A 16,527-nucleotide genomic window follows, 5' to 3' on the forward strand; every position below is an offset into this window, starting at 1 on the left:
TGAGTACCCAGATGACAGCTCCTAATTACAGGCCCTGACAGCAGCTTACGGTGACTGCCTCCTAAACACAGAAATGCACAACGCTATCTTCCCTCCTGCTGAGCTTCACGCTTGGGAGGAGCTTTTCATACACATCTGGCAGCCTATCTATCTTGCTTCCTGAAAATTCTTGCTGTGCTGCTCAAAACCATGAAAACTGTCACGCTTCTGCTGTAGCGGTATCGCCGTTTCGCATGCTGAGTAATGCTGTCCATTTCTTTCCATTCCCACCTGTCTACAACCATCTGTTGCCTTTTATCTTGTAAGCAGTTTGGAAAAGCGCTGTATTTTTTTTTTCACCTGTTCTGAGCTCACTACAGTACAGCCCTAGAGCTCATACTAAGGCTTGTGAAGTCAATAGCAACACAGAATTGTTACAGAAGACAAATACCCAGTAGATTAGCTTGTTTCAATTGTTTAAGACAAGGCTTTTGGTTAGAACAGAGTAAAGAAAACTTAAAACCAGAACTCACCAATCTCATCTGGACTGCCAGGTCCAGTTCTTTCAAAGTCCGACTTCACACAGGTCAAGATATCAAGGTTCTCCTAATTCCAAGCAGCAAGAAAGATCGGTCACAAACGTGCAGAAAAACAGACGTGCATACATGTACATCCACTGACAGACACGTCTGTCTGTTGATGCTTACACAGTAACATTATCGAGGCACCCCGTATACACACAAAAAATAAATTATTGCACAAGAGGAGAGAATGGGAATATGATTGCGTGCACCCACAATCAGTAACAAGAATTTCTGCTCTAAACCAGCGCTCAGTACATGCAGTGGTTAAATACTTGCCCAGATACAAAACTGAGTGCATTAGTTAATCATAGGTTAATAACCTACAGTGTGACAGAACCAAGGAAAAAGAACTACCTTTCTAGCAGACATACCAAAAGAAATCATACAGGCGTGTGAGAGATGCTAATAAAAAGTACTGTGGACAATTCTGGATTCATTTCACAGCCCTGGGCAACCAGCTCTAGGTGTCCCTGCTTGAGCAGGGGAGGGTTGGACCAGGTGACCTCCAGAGGCCTCTTCTAACCTCAACCATTCTGTGATTTGAGAGAAAAAGAAGGCAATTCAGAGCTAAACAAAAAGCTATGAAAGTAGGTTATCGGGAAGTTTTAAAACGATGTGCCTATCATTCATAAGAAACAGTAATTTAATAAAATAGTTTAATTTAATAGAGCAAAACTAAGACAGAGGAGTATGATTGCTGCATACAGCTTTAACAGGGGTTCCTCTAGAGACAGGGGTTTATTTAAGCTCTCAGGCAAGGCCAGCACACGAACAAATATACATAAAGTAGCCATCAGTTCATTCAGCTGGAAATTTGAAAGGCTTCAAGTTCCTGAAAACTCTGGGAGCAGTTTGCAACCAAGGAAGAATTCTAAAATGCAAGTTAGGTCAATTAAAGAAAACAGCTCCATTTGCCTGTAACAGATGATTAAAGCTACATGATACTGGAGATTCTTTGTGAGCTCTCGGGAAAAAAGACATTAACAGGAATCAAAATTCGAGCGAGTGACCAACACAGGAAGCCATGCACTGCCTTTTGTTAAGCTTTCCAAGTAAGTGCGTTCCTGAGCATGACGAGAAATATGATCTAGGAGTTACGGATAAAAAGCTAAACAGCTTAAACTGCCAAGCTGATGGAAAGCACCAGTCTTTTTGCATATTCAGTCCCCCAGGCAGAGCTTTTAGTAACATTTGGAGTAAAAACCCAAGTCCGAAACAGCTGTTTGTAAACAGCGTCTATTCAAAATGCAGAAGGCAATTCAGAAACTGGAGTGGAAGACATGCATTTCAGCATCTCCCCGTTATCCCACATCTTCTGCAGAAGATGCTTCCTCCACTCTTAAAAGATATCTGGAGCACAACCGTATCAGTAAGACATGAAGATATAACCAGAGAGCAAGACCAAATGGTAGTTTAGACCACACTATTCTTTGGAAGGAAGTTATTTCAGTTCAAATAAAAATTACAACTAAGTTACTTCCCTACGTGAAATACTCTACAAAAATGGCAAACTGACGGAGTATTTGCTCTGTCATTTGTACCTCAACATCTTCCCAACATCTTTGGCATCTACGCATCTGCTCCATTTCATCCATTTTTTGTAGCACAACTTCCGCAGTACTAAGATACAAAGTTGACATGTAAGAGCAAAGTTAGGCATGTATGAACAAAATAAAACAGCACGCATAATCAGTAAGAGATTTTAATGTAGTACGCACAAAGCAAAAGTCATTGACACTTAGCCAAGATTTTAGACATTACCAAAAAATTAGGTCAAATCTTTATTTTTGATAGAGATTTAAGAACAAGCTTTTGAGGATTTGCAAACATACGCTGTTTTCAGGTTTATTTTCCCCTCTTACTGAGCACATTTAAAATATATATATATTTAAATGCAGGAGGAAAATAAGAATTCTGACATCCTACTAAGATGTTATAAAAAAATTATGTCAACTTTTAATCCTTCTTAAGTTGCTCTGCACAGTAGCATTAAGTCATTTTTTGTTAACCGAGGAAAGGCTGTTTGTTCTTCTCTACATGGGAATCTAAGTTTCGTGTTGTAGAAAATGATGAAATGCAAGGAAAGCAAATTCTGAAGCAGAAAACAATTTTGGCTTCAGAAACAGAAATAAACCATGGACAGAAATGCAGAATCGCTAGGACTACTTTGCTTTGACTGTATCAAACCATCCTCAGTTTCTTAATCAAGCATTACATTCACTTTTGTGAGTATGGAACAAAAAGTTCATTAAAAATGAAGGCACTTCTGATGCTAAGAAAACTGCCAAATGGGGAAAACTCAACAAATTGAACTCTCAATGCCAGGAGCAGCCATACCTCTTTGCTGTCAAAATACAGAGCAAGTCGAGGCCAACATCATGCCATAGTGCAAAGGCTTGCTAAGAAAGATCATTTTAAGAGGTCTGCAAGAAAAGATGACTTACTTTGTTATAAGTTTGTCAAATAGAATGGACGAGTTAGTAGTAGAGTACCGACTGCGTCCGACTCTACAGCTGCGGCGCAGCTCCAAGTCCCTGTTTTCTCCGTGGACTCGTCTCACAGTTTTTGCACCAGCTCTACTCCTCAATGTTCTGGTGACTGAAACGCAGAAACAAAGTATTTTGAAACAGTGAAGATGGGATTCTCCTTATTTCACCGTTGCTCTTGTAAAATGGAAACAGACAAACAAAAAAGGCACCCTGAAGTGGATTGATTTTTCTTTACATTTCAGATCAGAAGTTGTTGTCACAACCACTGCATTCCACTTACTTATCGCTCTGCACGTTTACACCGTCTACTTAAAACTGTGACCTGTAGAGAAATTCTTAAAGAGACTGAAAGCTAGCCAGACAAAAAAAAAAGGTGCAACTTTTGTTCCATGCAGGAGGGAAATCTACTCCAGTTATTTCTGTCTTGGAAAAGTGAGAACAATCAACACCTTTCTCTAAGGTGTTTTCACTCCATTCATGTCAAACTGTATCTAACAGTGCTCAAAACAAACACTATTACATTGCAAGCCTCTTCCTAAGAGGTGTATGTTTGATTACTCTGTTTATGCATGCAGCACTTTCATTTCCTGCATTATGATCTAACAGCTCAAGGAGGTAAGAATCGTTTCAAGAGAAACACCCAAACACCACATAACTCAAACTCGTGCTTTTTAGAAAAAAGCCTGCCCATTGTTTACTATACAGCACCCTTTGGCACAGGTTTGTTGCTTGCACTCTCATTAAAAGAGCCAAGAGGACAAGGGGAAGGGAAGAGCTACACCACTGTGCTGGTAGGATCACAGCTAAGGTTTACTTTTGTGGTTGCCAACTATAAAACTAAGTTTGAACTTACCAAGTATCAATTTACTTTGCACAATTAGAACAGTTTGCTTTGTGCCTACGAAGCTGCAATTCACACTGCTCCCTCCCCAAGGAATTCATAAAATCTCCTGTTTGCACCTACCTCTCTTCACAGAAAAGTCACTGAGGAGTGAATTCAGATGACTACAGAAGGCTTTGGGGCCAAATGAAAGCCATGGAGTGACCAAGTGCCATCCTCTTCAGTAACCAGCGTAAATAGGTATCCCGGGGACTTACAGCCACTTACCTGTGTTTTTCTCAACTGCCTACATTAAGAAAGAGGACAGGGGAGAGAAGGGAGGAAAGACTTGTTGTATTAGACCCATCAAGGATGGGAAATTTCACCATGTTTACAAGCCAGTGCTCCATGGTATACAAAGAGAAGCCTGTAGGCCTCACGCAGGATCCACATCCCAAGTCTGTTGCGTACCATATACACGCGGTTCTGTATGTACCCACATTTCCTAGCTTGCTCATGTTGAATTCTCAAAATTATGAGCAATAGCACCCAAGTGGAAAAGATACATGTCCTGGTTTCAGTTAGGACAGAGTTAGTTCTCCTCCTAGTGGCGGGTAGGTTGCTATGTTTTGGCTTAGGAAGTGTGAAAGGATGTTTAGAAGAGTGCTGATAGCACCCCGATGTTTCAGTTGCTGCAGAGCAGTACTTACAACAAGCCAAGGAACTTTCGGTGTCTCACTCTCCTACTAGCGATCAGAATCGGCGCACAGCAACAGCTGCGAGGGGACAGACTCAGGATGGCCGACCCCAACTGGCCAAAGAATTCTATGCCTTATGGCAACATGCTGCACCATGGATAGGGCGGGGCAGCCGGGCTGCTAGGGGTTACGCTGGGCACTGGTCAGCGGGTAGTGAGCAACTGCATTGCACATCACTTGTTTTGTACACATTACTATTAGCAGTACTATTATCATCATCATCATCATCATCATTATTTTCCTGTCTTAATAAACTGTCTTTATCTCAACTCGCAGGCTTCACTTTCCCGTTTCCCTCCCCCATCCCAAAGAGGGAGGTGGGAGGGTTGGAGAAGGGCTGTGTGGTTTAACCCGGCCGGCAGCTAAACACCACAACAACACCTCAAAGGGGTTTGGGAAAAAAAAACACGTTTTTTTTAGAAAAGCAGAAGACTTCCACTGAGAAGAGGGATTCTAGTTTTAAGGTACTGGTATGCCATCAGCATGCTCATAGGCCTCTGCTGATTTTAGCCAGAGGTTTATCAGGCCACAACTCACTGCACATGCTTTCTCTCTTGCTTTTCAATCTACAGATCGAACAGAGATTGAACATACAGAAATACAGTACCTTGAAAAGCATCTTCTGTTGACATTTCCCCTCAGTATCGCCATACTTTCTTCAAAGCTGGAGACTGAACACCGCAGGATGCTTTTTCTCATTGATCTTAAACGGTGTCCGTTGAAACATTCAATACTGGTAGAAGAATAATCCTAGGGAAAGAAGGAAATAAGAATATATTTATGCAAACCACGTAGATTCAGATAAAGAAATTCTGCCTCACGCAAGTTTAATTAACCCTCCTGACTTGGTAGTGGGGCAACTAATGGCAGGCAGACACTTAAACGCTGCTGTGCTCAGGAAAAACCTGGGAAAAAAAAAAAAAAAAAAAGCTTTCAAAACTAAAGCTTCCCTCTCCCCACCATTTTCTTGTGGATAACTTAAGCTTAATATCCTTGGCAAAAAGATATTGCAGCAAAACCTTTCACATAAACTTAGTGTTTCGTGAAAAACAACAACAACAAAAAAACTTTAAATTCAATTGGATTTTTTTTCATAAATTCAATTGGAATTTAAATTCAAAACTTTAAATTCAATTGAATTTAAATTAAAAAAACTAAACTAATTAATTTAAATTAAAAAAATTTAAATTCAATTGACTGTTCAGAGGAACAGTCAAGCTTGACATTATACATCCTAGAATTAAAATCTAGTTTGAGTTTTTCTCCCATCTCCAGACCTTGCGAAAGATGCTGATTAGGAGCTCTGTCAAAAAAAGTGTAAGGCTTGTTATATCAAAGCTTTGAACCCTTCTTACTGCCCTTGACCTTCTTCACATTGCTGCTCCTACAAGGGTGAGTACTATCATTTTTAGTACGGGAGGGAAGCTGTGATATCCTTGAGTGGGGGGTCGTTCTGTTTACAAAATGAAGTTCCAGTAAGAGTACATCAAATGAACCAACTTTCTTTGAACTTTAATTCATCACTATATTGAATGAATGACCTCTGGATTTCTCTCTCCCATTTGGAAGTCAATTTGAAAACAAAATACCTCTGGCATAAAGAGCCAGGCATCAGAGACACCTGTTGCGCCTCAAGAACAGAGAAGGTATGAATGACAAGAGCAGCTGAATAAAATGCAACTTGCCATTAGAAATGGGTGTACTGGCATCTACAGGTGCCGCTGGCATCTCCTCATTTTCATTACTCTCTTCCTCTGGTTTCTCGTCTTCAGTAGCAGGGTTCTGCCGTGGTGACTTGGAGTTGTCGCATGGAGCACACGCTGGAGAGGTGTGACCTTGCAATAAAGAATAGATACCAAAGATCTTTGCCGTGCATTTTCAGTTACAAATGCAGAGACAAGTCTTCAAATCCTTAGCGTTAAAGCATGTACCTCTTTTCTCACGAGATTCTTTAATTTGTTCACAAAGTCGTCCAAACTCTGTATCCATTTCGTTCCTCACCATTGAATATGCAGTGTCTTGCAAAACATAGGCGCTGTGACGATCTGAAATTTTACAGACTTTATCTGAATGTTGTCTACCAACCAATGAAACTGTTTTGATCACAGAAAAAATTGCTTTCTTCATAGGTCGGTTCCAAAAGGTTATCTCAGTGAATATTTTCAGCATAACAACATCGAAGTTAATTAAAACAAAAGCACTAGTTCCTTGGGAACACTTGTATCACAATTCCATACCCAAGTAGCAAAATGATAAAATATTTACAATGTGGTATGAGATGTTCTCTGTGGATGTCCAAAATCATCTAATCCATCCGAAGTCTATTGTCCACACACAGCATTTATCCATCTATACATCTGACAGATATTTTAAACTAGGGCTAAAAAGCACATCCTCACCTGTAGATCTTTGATCCGGGTAGTACTCTGAGGCATTGTTACAGATTAGATCGATGTCCTTCAGATAGTCTCCTGCAGCGAGGTACTGGCGCGAGTCAATTTGAGTCAGAACTGTTGAAAGATCCATCGGCTCTTTAATCCTTGTGGCATAGTCAGGTACCTGCAGATCAAATACAAGCATTCAGAGGTTTTCTTAACCTTGCACACTGTCTACCAAAATTATTCTGAAAACTTTAAATAAACGACTTCCTAAAAACTCTGAACATTTGCGATGCATCAGAAGATGCTGAAATTAACCAGTTTGCTTCTCAAAAATGGAAGGGCTCTTTCAACTGGCATTAGAGCTGCTAGGAGAGGACAACAAGAAGTAGGGAGGTCAGAAGCACGTGCATGGTAGAGAAGAAACACTGAGGGTGGGAGATTTATTTCACTTTGCTGCAGAAAATCACAACAGTGAAAGCTGAGCAAGCCATCCGACATTTTCTTTGTTGTCGACATTGAGGAAAAGGTGCATGAATTGCACCTGTGAAGTACCTATTGCAGGCATCTACTTTAGAATGAGATAACTGGGCCGAGAGGTGCTGATTTCTTCCCTCAGACCAGAAGAGGAGCCTAATGACTAGTTCAGATGAGGACATATGTATTTGTCGAGATTTTTCACAGCTCAAGAACCTAGGAGGAAAGGGGAAGAAAAGCCAGTGGATGCCCACATGAAGAGGACTTTTGCTGATCCGCAGGTATATTCAAGTTACATCTGTCTTTGAAATACACGCCCCTAGTTTAGGCTTATCTAATAAATTAAGGAGAAAAAGGGATCTAAGCAGCCAATTGGAGGAAAAAGAAAACATACTGCACTTATGATTGATTCCTATTGAGGAGTTCCAGATGAAACAGAGAACAGGACCTCAAAACTTATTTTTACAAACTGCTGCTCCTATTCCTGTTCCCACAGGAACTGACAGTCCAAGAAAGGGCTTTAGACTTCATTCAAGTAGTCCTGTAAATACTGTTTGTAATTATAAGGAAAGATCTCTGTGCTTTTCAGTGCTGTGACATGCCTACGTATCAAAGCCTTTTCATGAGCAAACTGTGTTGGCATTTGGACTGGCTTTTTAGAATGAAACCAGGGCTTTCAGCGAATAATCCCATAAGAGACATTTGAGAGTCAGCAAAATGACATATGACAAATTACTGACAGAAAATGACCACCAAAGCAAATCCCAAAGAGCTAGTAACTTTGATAGGAAAGTTTTAGATGTACTTCTTATATCCTCCTCACCTCTTTTCTTTACAGGAGGCTTAGCCACTTCATTTAGAATTAGGTCCTCAAAAAAAGCTGCTCTCTCTGCCCTACCAGACAATTCAATATTGCACACTTCTCCAAATTCCTTATTAAATAATTTTTGGATCTAAAGCAGAAGGAGGAAAGACATTTCAGATTTAAGGCCACAAAAACTCATATTCTATTCCAAAAAGACGAGTACCTTTTCAAATTAAGAATAACCTGAAGAACACAAACTGAAAAAAGTTATCTTCCTGGCCTTAAAAGGCTACATTTTCACAGGCTGGCACGGCAAATTCAAATATCGCCTTTAAGAATCACCTGTAGAATTAAAGCTCGCTGAAGGGATTGTACGCTACACTGATAAAGTAATGGCTTTCACCACATCCAACAGCGCCTCCTTTGTATTTACTTGCCTTGCTGCATCCTTTACTTAGAACCTTTATGGCTATAGAGGGAAGAGAAAGGCTTCAGCAGACAAGTGAGGGCTTTTTGCTGAGTTTTTATTTCTCTACCAAAAGGTGTCTGAAGTAGCTAGTACCTCTACGTCTTCCTCCATGTTCAAGTTCTAGTATTAAAAGGTAGGTAAGGAATTTCACTACTTATTTTAGAAGGAATTTACAACCTGTACAAAAACTTCTGTGGGAACTCAAGCACTTTCAAAGCAGTTGATAATTAACACCTCTAGGTTAGACCCGTTCTCTTCCCCCAATAACTGAGACAAAATAATCAGAATGAGAACAGTGTGGTCCTGTTTTGGGCACCTTCCCTTAATGTAAACTCTCAGAAGTCAATGAAGTCCTGCATGTACTTTTACTACAGTTTATTTAGGAATACAACTAGAATTCAATTCCAAAGTTACTTTAGCAGAAATTGGAACTCAGCTTTCCAGCTTGGAATGCTTTGGCCTATCTGAAGAAAGAAACTGATTTTTTATTTTTTTTAATCAAAGTGTTTCAATTCTCTACTAAATTGCATTATTAGCAGTTTACCCAACATAGCATGGAATGGCAGACTGTCAGAAGAAATCTCTTCAGTAAAGACATCCTCTTGTCATTTCAAGCACTGCATATTCTTGACTGAACCACTTTGTAGCCACCTGAATTATTGTATTAATTTATTATTTGCATGCATGAGAAAGGGGTGAAAGTCACTTGCTTGATTCAGAAAAAACCTGAAGCAGATGCTTTCACAGTATTCTTTTTCTCTAAGCAAATTTTAAGTGATTTGTTAGGGTGCCTGAGTAATAACAGCATGCATTTAACAAAGCACAGCATTTTGATGCTGAAAGCATTCATAAATTACAAGACACTGAAGAAATAGTAAGAAAAGTATTGACAAATACCTCTTCTGGGAGATCTGAGTGACATACATCAGACGTAGCAAGCAGCAAAACTGGCGAAAATGCTGGAATGTTATGTAGTAGAGTTAGAAAAGTAAGTTTCAAAGCAGGTCCAGCATTGTCCCACCATAAATGGATATCTGGGACATAAATTATGCTTGGTGCTGTCTTCTGAGCATTTCGGATCAGCTACTGAAAAGGAAAGCTTGGGTAAGAAAACTAAAACACGTAGAATAACCTGTTAATACATAGCTACATAGCCATTGGACTGCCCCATGAAATGAAACTACATGAACAGAGTGGCAAGCATCCTTTCACATAAGGAATTTCTCTGTGCACCCTTTCAGATTATCAGTATTCGGAGAACTCTAGTCAGAAGATGGGAAGGATATATTCAGGCAGTGGCTAGACACCGTAGCTGTATGGCCACAGCCACAATCATCGCATAACAAAGAAAGGAAATGTCCCTCTTATGGGACACATCAGTATTCAGTCATGTAACATGTCTGTCCTTACTTGTATGGCTCTCAAACGTTTCCACTAAAGGTAAAAATATTTTAAGGTAGTGATGCCAAACAAGAAAATGGATTTCCTGCCTAAACGTAAAAACACCAAATCTGTTCATTTTTTCTAGTTAAAACCACATCAGCGTGCAAATGAAGTGTTTTGTGAATGTTAATGCTTTTATTGCACATACTGCAACAGCACAAGTTGTGTATGTCCGTGCGAAAACAAAATAAACAGAAGCCCCAAACCTTGGTTGCCTTACTAATATAATTTAAAAGAAGGCTACAAAAAGTAGCCGACATGCAGTCTGGTACAGAGCCATCTACTGGGAGCACACAGTCTTAGGAGGCAATGAGAACTACTTTCTGGATCCCAGTGACATGAGCAGCATTTCTTTCCACAAAGAGATGCTTATTAGCAACACCGCCCAGCTTTCTGAGCTGCTAGCAACATCCTCACTGTGAAATTGAGTATGGAAAATGTGGACATGTACAACATTCAGATTGTTTGTGGTTTTGTCTAAAAGAAAAGGGGATTTTCAGACAGAAGCAAACATCCCGGCACATTAAAACAAGGCCACCTCCATTACCAATGAATTTTGCTCACCTTACTTGCAACTCGATTGATCCTTTACATACAGTCAGTGAATCCGATGAGAATAAAAAGGTACGTGTCCGCAGATTTCTTCTGGCAGTGCAACGTTTGTAAGCAGAACAGAAAGGTCCAGGGTGTGAACGGGAAACTTCTCCAAAGCGTGCAACACCGCGGGTGCCACGTAAGAAACCTGGCCGTACCCTTCTTTTCCTACTATTAGCAGACGGGGCCGGCATGATGTTGGTTCGCAGAAAGCACTCCTAGAACAAGAGTTAAGAAAACAAGTTTATAAATGAGGTGCTGAATAGACAGACACACAGATGTTCCAAGTACTTTTCCTATAGACTTTCTTTTCCCTCCCCAAATAATCCAAATGGCAGTGGTATATTAAATACATGTAAGATTTCCAGTTAAGTTATTCAGTCATCCCAAATGTTTCATCTTCTTCCCTTGTGTTTCCTATTCTTTACTAAACCAAGACTGCAAATTAATATCCCTGCAATCTTGCTTTACTACTAGGAAATAAATTTGCTAGGAGCATTTGTTTCCCCACTACAATCAGGCTGTACCTTTGCTGGCTTAAATCAAAGATGCTAGAGACTTAGCCTTGCTCTGAAGCACAGAAAATCTTCTGGACAGCACAGCAATAGAAACTGAGAAAAATAACTGATCCAGCTGCAACAACATGATCTAACTTTCCAACTGTGGGCTTGCATGACTTCCATACTAAAATACCAAAAGATTAACACAACTTGGTGGCTTAACAAATAAAGACACCGTTCAAATTTTTCTCAAGGTGTTTTAACAAGCCATTTCTCAGTTTTCTTTCTGCTACATAATTCACTACTGGTTTAACAATCCTGGAAAACACAAGGGCAAAAGGTGGCAACACAAACCCATAAAGTTGGCGTATTTTTAGCTAAAAGGACAGACAGCACATTTATGTGGTCTTGAGTCTTTCAAAGAACGCCATGGATTAAGTCAACGTGTTCTGGTAGTCTACGGATCACTTTGGCTTAGGAAGAGAAGCCTGCGCTTTTCAATTTAGTTATTCAGAGCAACTTCATTACAACTTTAGTCCCTTCACCCTTTCTTCTTGTGAATACCAAGCACCTCTTCAACACACAAACTTGATGTTACCCCTTCATCTACCACCCCTCGCACTTTGAACAGCTGGAACTGTTTAAAAGACTCAGCAGACCTGAGAATTTAAACGTAACAGGGATCTATCTTTCTTTACCTGCTGAAACAGAGGCGTTTTTTCTCTGGTCCGTCAGGCATTCCATCTTTTAATTCATCTCCAGAAACCAAGGATGCATCGTCATCACTGTCGAACATATCATCTTGTAAAATAGGATTGAAATGCTCTGAAAGGCAAAAGAGGTTTGTTAACTTTCCTGAATAGCCTTTGTCTCTTTCTCTTACATTAATACAGCTTCTAAATAAGTGCCAAAACCCTTTCTTCATTTGAGAGCACACACTGAAAGCTATTTCCTAGAGTTCATCCCACCACAGATTTAAGGAGATGGCACAAGGCCCTACAAAGCTGTACTAAGTCCCACTGATGTGTATGTATAAGGTATGCTACTCTTGGTGATTTTTTTCTCCCCCTTGGAATAAAGGAGATTACGAACAATTTCTGCAGTTGCTAAATAACTAAAAAAAAAAAAAAAAACAAGACCATTTCTTTCTGGAAGAGGTTCCCACAATGAAAGCACGGTGATAAAGGATGTGATGGTCACAGAATTCCATTCGTCTAGTAAGTATCAATGCTAATTGATCTCACGTGCACATGTATAGTATGATCCACAAACATTTAAATTAGGAGACTGGTTAAAAATGATGATAGCTAAAACAATATTTAGCTTAGACCAGTTATACTTGTATCCTGGTCCTGACATTCTTCAGAAAGGAATTAGAAACATTGACCTAGAAATGCTTCCCCTCCAAAGATCTGAGTTTTGATTTTTGAAAGAAAAATAGGTGCCTTATACTTCAAACCTCAAGTCAACCTCTACAAATGCTAATTATCTTAGCTGCCATCAGAAGCAGGATGCTTCAGTAGAGAACGCATCGTCCTTTACTGTGTATTGAGTCATTCAGAGCTTCCATTTGGCATTTCAGTTTTGAATCCACAATAAAACCTATGCGTTATATTCCAGACATGCCCAAAAGAAAGACATGCACATGCAAAAAATAAAATTCTACCATCATTATGTCTGAAAGGTTTAAGTTGATTGCACAAACCACAAGTTTTTGCTTTAGCAGAATTATAAAGAAGTGGATGCTGTGGTTATATCTTGCTGTCGGTCCTCCTTTAGCGCAAGCTGTGCATACGGGAAGATCTTCTGCACAACTTGTAAAATATTCTCTACTGATCTTTTAAAAAGTGCCATGAAAATGGGTGATAGTGCTTGTCCGGGTGAAGCCAAGATCCTGTTTGATGCCAGAACAACCTTCTTCCTAGTGGTCATTCAAAACTGGGAAAAAAATAGTCTACCAAGTCGGCTTTTTTTGATTTGGTAATAAATCTGCAGACTGTTAAGTCATCAAGCACTTCAAGACTGTTTGAAATAATCTCTACATTAATATAAAAGGAATTCCTCAAACACACTGCGGCCGTTTACCTTTAATATACTCATTGGATGCCATGGAGCTGTATTTCTTGCTTTCGCCTGCACTGGAAGGCTTCCTTTCCTTGTAAGGTTGTTTACTGCCCTCGCTTCTGCATTGCTCACATGAAGAGCCATCTGGAGGATGGGATTCTTCTGTGAATCTTCTCCCTTCTTCTCCCACGTTATCTTCTGGAAACAATGATCTATGTGTTCCAAGGAGCCTTTCACTTTCCTGGTGTTTCTCCTTTTTCTTCTTCTTTTACGCTTGCGATTGGCATTGTCAAAGTGGAGCGCACAGAAACACAAATCGTGAAGTCTGAAAGAAACATGCAAGTTAAAAAGAGAAAAAAAAGATGTGGCACTTGTTGCCTATATGAAACTTGATTTATTTTACCACAGGTGATGATTTGCAGCATGTCAGCTGTTTTGTGGTGCTATGTGCACACGCAACTTACTTTAGATGCAGCAAACTTAAGCCCTCAGATTGAAGGACCATAGGTCCTGGTTTGTACACAGATCATTAACAATGGCTAGCTCTGGAATAGGTGCAAGCAGAAAAAAACTTTTAACCTAATCCAGAATGATGTACAGATGTGATTCGAATTATGTGGTCCAAAGCTCTGACACAATTCAACAATAGCTTTCACGTCTTCACTGATCAACCTAACAACATGATCCACAGTCAGCTGATGCTATCTAAATAACTTAGAAACTACCAGAAAAAAAAAAAAAAAAAAAAAAAGAGAAGAAAAAAAAGGAGAAAAAAAAAAAAAAAAGGAAGACATGAGAAGCACCCAGAAAAGAATTAGGATAAAATATGCGGAGCATGCTGGAATCCTTGCTTACTTGGAATCCTTCTCTCCATGTTTATCTTTAGACTTCTTTTTCTTCTAGAACTTGTGATATTTTTGCATTTTTTTCACCACCTAAAAGCTCCTTTTCTATCTTTCTGTCTTTCCTTTCTATTTCACTTTCACTACCTTCTGCACGGGTATATTTTCTTTTTCTGTTTCCTTCTGTTTCATTTTTCTGGCGACAGTTCTCCAAATGAGCTGACACAGGTGGAAGCGCATGTCTTTCACGAGAATGTCTTCCGGAATGTTGCTGAAGTACTGAGCAACGATGCAAGTCTGCTCGGGGTATGCTAAAGCGACGTACATCTTCCTCTCTCAAGAGGGAACCGTGAGGCCATCCGCTTTTGTAATGATAACGCTTATGTGACCTGCTGTAGTTAAGTTGCAGTCGATTTGTCAAGGGCTGCATCTCCGTGAGAGAACTTTCTCTCTCTACTGTCTCCTGTCGCATGAGGTGAATAGTAATCGTTCTAATAGCTACATCTTTCCCATCTCCGTGCTTCATCTCGATGGTATCTTTCTCTGCTCCAACTTCTTTCCCCTTTGGATCGGTAATATCTATTGCTACCTTGTTCTGATCTTCCTCCACTGCCAGATCTGTACTTTGAATATTTGACTGCTCGTCTGCCATTCTCAGGGCTGTTTCTTTCAGCAGGGAAAGCTCTGCACCTGCTTCCCTCCCAGTACTCCTGCTTGTGACGCTTTTGCTCAACAACTTCCATGCTCTGAGAGCACCTCCTCTTGCTGGAAGGACCTGCTTTTTGACTCTCCTTCTCTTCAGTAGGAGCACGTTCCCTCTTGCTTTGGTAACGCCCTTTGTCAGTGTTTTTAGTCTTGTCCTTTGTATCTTGGCATCTCTCTGTAATAGCTGAGGAGGAAAGGTTTTTAGAGCTACATTCAGTGTCAGACTTGAGAGAGGAAGTTTGCCGCAATTTCTCACCAGGCTCACAAGACTCTTTGCCGGACAAAACGTTTTCTTTTGAAATGAGGTCACGTTCTTTTGATCGTCTTGGTTTCTCCTTCTCTCCACCGTCATCACATTGGTACTGTGCGAGGTATTCATCATTCCCAGCAGATTTCGGAGGGTCCGCGACACTGCACAAAATAAGATCACATTTCTCACTTCTGCTGAAGGACGTGAATATTAAGAGGAAAACCTTCCAAAGTCAAACAAACAAAAACCTCCGGACTACAGAACACTCGCAAAGATATACCATTTAGAAACCTCTCCGGTGATTAGGACACCTTCTCCAGCTCCCAGAGAAAGTGTTTTTTCCCCTCTTGCTTCTGAAGCCATTGCACTAAAAAAGCAAACGCATCTCTCTCCCTCCACATGCTGCTCTGAATAAGAGCCAGAATATTCAAAACCACCCTATTTGTTCTCCCCACAGAGCTGAAAAAAACACCAGTTGAAACAGAGTTTTCTACCTCTCTCCCAAGAATTTACATTCACATACCCTATGACTGAAAAAATACAAGGCGGGGCTGAGGAGGAACAGCCAGTGTTGGAAATGAAAAAAAGCAGCCCGTTTCTTCAGAGTCTTAAGCCTATGCTACTAGGAAAAAAAAAAAAAAAAAACAAACAAAACAAGAGGAGAGGAAAACAACAGCGGGAAATTTACCTATTCTCCACGTGTTCAATTGCAAAGCCTCCTCTGGAGGATCAACAGCTGTGAATTCAGCGTGCTTAGGAGAAATCAGATCTACATCTGAACCACAACTCTTTCAGTAGTATCACTAACTTATGTGTTGCCTTCAGGGGGCAGTGGCGACCTGGTTCAGGAACGGCACGGCGACCAACCCCAGGCCGCTCGGTCCATCGGCTCACAGACACCAACGTGCTGGATGGCAAATGGCGTTTATTGTCGAGTCACATGGGGTTCTATACCCGAGGCCCATAGCGCCTCTTCCGCTTGCTTACATCACAGCCCACACACTACTGTCCATCAAGGGAGGGGCTCCACCTTTCTGTATAGCGCGACATCTTCTGGCCGCCAGACCCTAACTACCCACATTTCCCCCCTCCCTATGCACAACCAAATTAGCTAAAATATAACATTCTTAAGACGTTGACATCATAACTTAAATAAAAAACATAAGGCACAATAACCAGGAGAAAACTAGGAGGTAACTGGTAACCCTGAGTAAATACACTCTTAAAGTAGTTGTTGGTGTTCTACCAACATAATGTAAACTTTCTCTAACCAGCTTTTAACAAACAACACAAGCTTATTTAGTATACAAGGTCCAAAGATAAGATCACACAATGGCATCGCAGCCCCCCACCCACGGAGGTCGCTTCGC

At 40.5% G+C, this 16,527-nt stretch overlaps 1 long non-coding RNA gene across 1 annotated transcript; it reads right to left on the minus strand.

Moving 5' to 3' along the window:
* Positions 1-1,282: 1,282 nt before the first annotated feature.
* Positions 1,283-3,337, minus strand: LOC311428560. The gene is made up of 3 exons (XR_014687766.1): positions 3,008-3,337; positions 2,105-2,183; positions 1,283-1,913 (listed from the first exon to the last, which is right to left on the minus strand). It is a non-coding gene; the product is annotated as an uncharacterized lncRNA (long non-coding RNA).
* Between the last annotated feature and the right edge of the window lie 13,190 nt (positions 3,338-16,527).

This window comes from Aythya ferina (assembly GCF_964211825.1).
Source record: "Aythya ferina genome assembly, contig: HAP1_SCAFFOLD_92, whole genome shotgun sequence".
Classification (NCBI taxonomy): Eukaryota; Metazoa; Chordata; class Aves; order Anseriformes; family Anatidae; genus Aythya; species Aythya ferina.